At 38.4% G+C, this 5,852-nt stretch overlaps 1 long non-coding RNA gene across 1 annotated transcript; it reads left to right on the top strand.

Moving 5' to 3' along the window:
* Positions 1–4,626: 4,626 nt before the first annotated feature.
* LOC130550709 (uncharacterized) lies at positions 4,627–5,830 on the top strand. The gene is made up of 3 exons (XR_008962478.1): positions 4,627–4,724; positions 5,000–5,053; positions 5,286–5,830. It is a non-coding gene; the product is annotated as an uncharacterized LOC130550709 (long non-coding RNA).
* Positions 5,831–5,852: the final 22 nt, after the last annotated feature.

The raw sequence follows: 5,852 nt of genomic DNA, 5'->3' as shown, positions 1-5,852 counted from the left end.
GGGTAAGTACCAGTGATTCGCTCAACAGTCTGAAATATCCGCTGTCTTCGGAGGTCTCGAGTGTTTGTATGTGTCCCGAGCATGTAAACTGAAATTGAGAGAGAATATGTCGCCTCTAAATGCAGCAAGTTTTAAATGACTTCATCGATCAACACAAAGTTACAATGGTAGAACTTTAATAAACTTGATCGCTTAGCAACCGTCAAAACAAGTCTTGTACGTCTCTTGATGTACACGACATGGAGGAGCGATTTTTTTATTAACAGACTGATTTGACCCTACCTGAGCATGCTTGTTTTTTCTAAATAAAAACATGTAAAACAAAATAATTGCCTTTTGTATTGCAGTTAAAGTAGCCTAGTAAAAACAGGCTACTGACACATTTTTTATTAAAACTGCGCATCGTTCTGTTATCATTTTTATTGAGGTTCTGTAAATTTGCACCAACAAGCCCATGCAATTTGCTTTTGTTTCCATATGTTCATATTTTCTTATATTTAACTTCAGCTGATGGGCTATACCTTGGTTCTTGCGTCGCATTCTTCAGTGTTCTGCATGTACCAATAAATAGACTACATAAAAAGTACTTATTTTGTTTTAAATTTATATCTTTATCATTTAAAAACCAACAATGTATGCTAACCCCATTTAGGAGCTTTTTTAGGCCTATTTGGCACTAAATATAGAAGGAATGCGGTTATAGTATAGCAAACTGCGCTATTGGACTATAAAAAAGCCAATATCACTGCAAGGAAAATTCCTTCACCGTGACAGCGCTACGTTCCCGACTACAGTACAGTACATTACACGTCACATGTCTTTAGGATGTGTGTGAACGCACGCACAGGTTCCAGAAAATCACTGGCAGTGTGAACCAAAATCAACCGATCCCGTCATCCCGGGACAAATCTTCCGCATATTTTCCGGGATCTCTGTATGAAAAGGGCTTTACTGAAATGCCATGTAATATCCAGTGCCTTTTGTGCATTTGTATGGAGAACCCATTAATTTGTACAATTAGCTTCAATTCATTTTTATTTGGCAATTTCATATTTTGCTTCATACTTTTTTCATCGAAGAGAAAAGTTGTGTTGCCTCCCTTGCGTTCTTATTGCCCCCGTTGTTTTTTATTTGCCAATAAATAAATGAAATAAACAGTATTTTAAAGATGTCCTATGTGTCTGTTAAAAGGCAGCAATATATACATAATTATAACCCAACAATATTTATTTATTTAGCACCAGGAAAAATGGAGACGTATATCGTATAACACGCAGAGCACTGCCACAACCCTTTTTATTAACTACAGTAAATTGATTATCTGCAGTTGTATACCAATATTTACTATGGTAAGGTTCGAAAACACAAATTTTACTAGGCCTACATCGTTTACTTTTGGGGTTGCTGTGTGAATTTGAGGATATATTGTGTGCACAAGATCATAGTCAAAGGATCGGCATCCTTTGTTGTGGCAAGAGTTAAGACAGTATACAGAACTGTTTAACCACAGCAGCAGAGATGATTCAGGAATGGGATAAACAGAGATGACTGATTAAATTACGTTTTATTTTGAATTATGAATGACACAGAAATTCACAGTGCTGATGATTTCCCCCACGTTAATTCTGCCATCGTTATACTGGTAGTTTCCATTTCTTTTTGTGGAACGTCTAACATATATTTATGGTTCGCTTTTTGTGCATATGTGGATTTAAAAAATGTTTGTGAAACTCTATATTTATTTGCGGATCATAGTTTATTTATTCAGAATATTGCAACAATTCTGATCCCATACATCAGGTGCAGCTAATCAAGGTTAACCGGTTAACCAATAGGCATACAACACACGCTAGACTGCATCCTATTTAAGTTGCATTTCTTTGCTCCTTATCAGCTGCTATTTCGTGTTGCACCTAAAACTTGTATCGTCATCCACGATCGCTTTTCTGTGCAGCGCAAAAGTTGTTTGGATATTTATGCAACACGCTGTTGCCGCTCATCCAGGTGTATGTAAGCAGCATGGGGTTTAAGCCCTTGTTTACGAACTACTTCGCTCTATGCTAACTAGTTGTTCGGATATGCAACGCTCTATTTCAATCATGGATAGTAGGATAATCTTATTTTACCTCCACCATCGCTACTACTGTGCGCGAGTGTTGATCTCGCCTGCCAGCACGGGTGCTTTTCTCTCTGCGTCTGTTCCTTTAAGCAAAGCGGCAGTGAGCTGACCGTATTCGGAGAATGCAAATATGACGGTATTTCCATGAGTGAACTGTCTGTTTTATGCATTTTGCTATACATTGTATGTTGTTCCGCTTATGTCTCGACCAGAATAACTCGGGCAGTCGTTACCCTGATAGCACACATCCATCTGGTTTACGTCTATTTGACGTCTGCATTTACATCTGCAAGACATCTACAATACATCGTTTGCTCATCTGCAATACGTCTCGGAGATGTCTGCTGTCAGACGTCATATAAACATCTAGAAGATGTCTGCAAGATGTTTATGATTTAGAATGGATGTACAACAGCTCTTTCTAGGATGTTTAGCAGATGTTTTTAAGCAGCAGATCTCCAGATCTTTATCAGACGTATTACAGACGTTCAGACGTCTCCGAGACGTATTGCAGATGAGCAAACTATGTATTTAAGATGTCTTGCAGATGTAAATGCAGACGTCAAATAGACGTAAACCAGATGGATTGTGCTATCTGGGCTATTTGTGGATTGTGTGTGCGTTTTGACGTTAGAAATGTTTCAAAATCCACAAATGCACAGAGAGCCATCCACAAATGCGTGCAGTGATCCACAAATGCGTGCAGCGATTCACAAATGCACAGAAAGCGATCCACGAATGTGCAGAAAGCGATCCACAGATGTGCAGAAACCCTGATCGTCACGATGCGCATGCGCACTTATACATGCATGACGTCGAAATGCATGACGTCACCGCGCTACAGTCTGCAGCGGGTGTCGGTACACGATCCGGGATGCCTGCACGATCCGTCCGCGCATGCGCATAATGACGTCGTAGATAATTCTGTTTAGCGACGACACTGCACGATCTGTTCCACGCTTGAGCACCTTTGTACCGCGACTTTCACTACTGTCCACCTCTGGTCTCATGTCACTTCTGTGTGCACACTATGCGTTGAAATACTCTGTAACGTTTCCCCAGACTTGTCTGTAGTTCTTTCTTCATGTAAGTGCAGATAGTCTAGGCGGAAATGCATATTATGTTCCTTATTGTGTTCTGTAAACACCATTGAAGGGATTATTCCTCATTTAGATTATATATATACTGTATATATATATATATATATATATATATATATATATACAGTATATATTAGCCTATATATAGACCCATACTAATACAAAATGAGTCGATTTAAAGTTAACTAATATTAGCAGCTTTTAATAAAAACCGTCTTTGACAATACTACTGACCTCAGATCGAAACACAGCAAGTTAAGTAGGCCTAATGCCATATGCAGCAATGAATCGCAAAGGGGAGTATGGAGGAACCTGAAGGTCTGCAGTGACAGACTCTCAAGACTCAGACTTTATTCCACATGTAACCAAAATCGTGTATGTTCATGTAACAATTCCTTTATTATTTTGGATTGGCAACCACGTAAACACATCGTAATGCATAGCGTAAGCTACATTTTAAAACATCAAAATAGACCCGCCATGAACTGTTAAATGAAAAACACAACGTAGCCTACAAAAATATGCCGCCAGTTGTGCCGTCTGGCCGTCAAGTGTTTCATCGCATGCTTGATACCAATAGTGTAGGGAAACCGTGACGTTGTTTACTACGTCATTATGCGCATGCGCAGAACGGATCGTGCAGGCATCCCGGATCGTGTACCGACAGCGGGGACTACTTGATAGACTTCGGGGCGGATCCGCCTTCAAGTCGCCTGGTCCGCTGTACTCTCAGATTCAATTCGGCCACACGCACAGAATATGCCCCGCCTCCGCACTGTCAACTCGCGGACTCGCAACTGACGCTGGGCGAATTCTCTGACCGAACGCGCCTTTTTTAAACCGTCACAGTCGCGAATTCTCTGACCGAACGCGCCTTTTTTTAAACCGTCACAGTCAGTTAATCCATCTCCTCACACAGTGGAAACGCTGGAGCTGGCAGGTCGGTGAGGACGGAACACGGTAAGAATAGTTAAAATATGCTTTATTTGTACAGTTACGTAGCCAGTAACATTACTGTTGATTGCTTTGCTTGATGTTTTTAATTCTGAAGTGATTTTTGCAAGCCAAGTTTCAGCACATTGTCATTAGCGTTGAGTAAAATTAATTTGGTAAATAACTTTTTGAGTAAAAGCTTTTTGGACGGAATGGCTTTATCTCTCTAGGAGGTGAGGTGATTCAATCGGATTTTAATCCAACCCTGAGCGCATGTTTTCTCCCCTTTCCAGTAAAATAGCAGGCGAGATAAACTGATGCCTAACGTTAACGTTACCTGTTTTTTTTACACTGAACTTCTGGTATAGTTTGAGTCTTTTGTTAATATTTTGACATATATTCTCCACCTCCCCGTGTAATGTTGTTTCAGATAATTTTCATATCATATTAAATCTTAAAATACTGTGCGTGTGTGTGTGTGTTCTGTTGTGTGTGTGTTATTTTGCAGCTTACAGCTCATTCAAGTGCCACTGGTCTTGCAGTATTTCATCTTTTCCAAACAACCGAGTAAAGTAAGATTTGATACTGTTTTAAACTTGATTTAGACAGCTATTTTGTCAAAATACTAATAATGGTCCACACTACAGCTTTTAACATGTAATAAATGTGCAATTTCAAAAGATTTATACCAATAATTTAAAGTTAAAAGTTTTTAGGTTTATAAACTACTTCGTAGTTTAAAAACCCACTTGTATCAGTAAACTTTAGTTCTGGTAGACTAATTATTTCATGTCATATTAAGATATTAAATCATATTAAGATACTGTGCGTGTGTGTTCTCTTGCAGTTTACAGCTCATTCAAGTGCCACTGGTCTGTTTTTGGAGAATTTCATCTTTAAGGTACGTATGTAAACTTTGCCTACAGACTTAAAAAGAACACGGAGGTTCACAACTCGCATGCAGTTCTGTTTATTAACGGCTAGAGCTCCAAAAGTTACATAGTGTACCTATAAATGTCAGATTGTACACTCTTGTTTTTAAAGACAGTGGTTATGTGTATCCTTAAAAAAATCTGGTATCTCCTATGTGATTTCATGAATTTGTTTAATGAAAATTTGCTTGTGAATCACAGGTGCTGTGAGAAAGAGCCATGTCTCCTGTGCCGCCACTGACATTACAAAACACGTAATACGGTGGTTCAACTTGGCAGCAGATAGGGGAAACTCAAGGAGCCGTCCCACTGTCAGCACCCAACAGTAGCGTTTCGGTGTTTCACAGTTAACTTCTGTGTTTTGAAGTGTTCGTTTAACAGTTAAGTAGTAACAGTTGAGATAAAGTTTACTACTTTAAATAGTTTTGTTTCTATTCATCTTCAAAACCAGTTTCCACACAAAAAAATAAGCAGTGCAACATTAATAAGAATAAATGTTTCTTGAGCTACATTAAAAAAGTGTTCTTTTTCATTAAATAAAAAATGTTCTTTGGACAATTTATGGTTGCATTTCATTTTCTGTAATACCTATTAATTGTATACATAAATAATTGTTACTGGCTAAAATGGCTGAATTTTGATTTACAAGTTTTGAATGATTTCATCATGTTTTATTAATAAAGGCAGGCATATTAAATATTATAGAGCAATCCAGTCTATCCAATGTCGGTCCATTAGATTTGAAATATTTCTTTAGCTAGTTTTGGC

Source organism: Triplophysa rosa, unplaced genomic scaffold (assembly GCF_024868665.1).
Source record: "Triplophysa rosa unplaced genomic scaffold, Trosa_1v2 scaffold406_ERROPOS52721, whole genome shotgun sequence".
Classification (NCBI taxonomy): domain Eukaryota; kingdom Metazoa; phylum Chordata; class Actinopteri; order Cypriniformes; family Nemacheilidae; genus Triplophysa; species Triplophysa rosa.
This window is presented reverse-complemented; position numbering and strand designations above follow the sequence as displayed.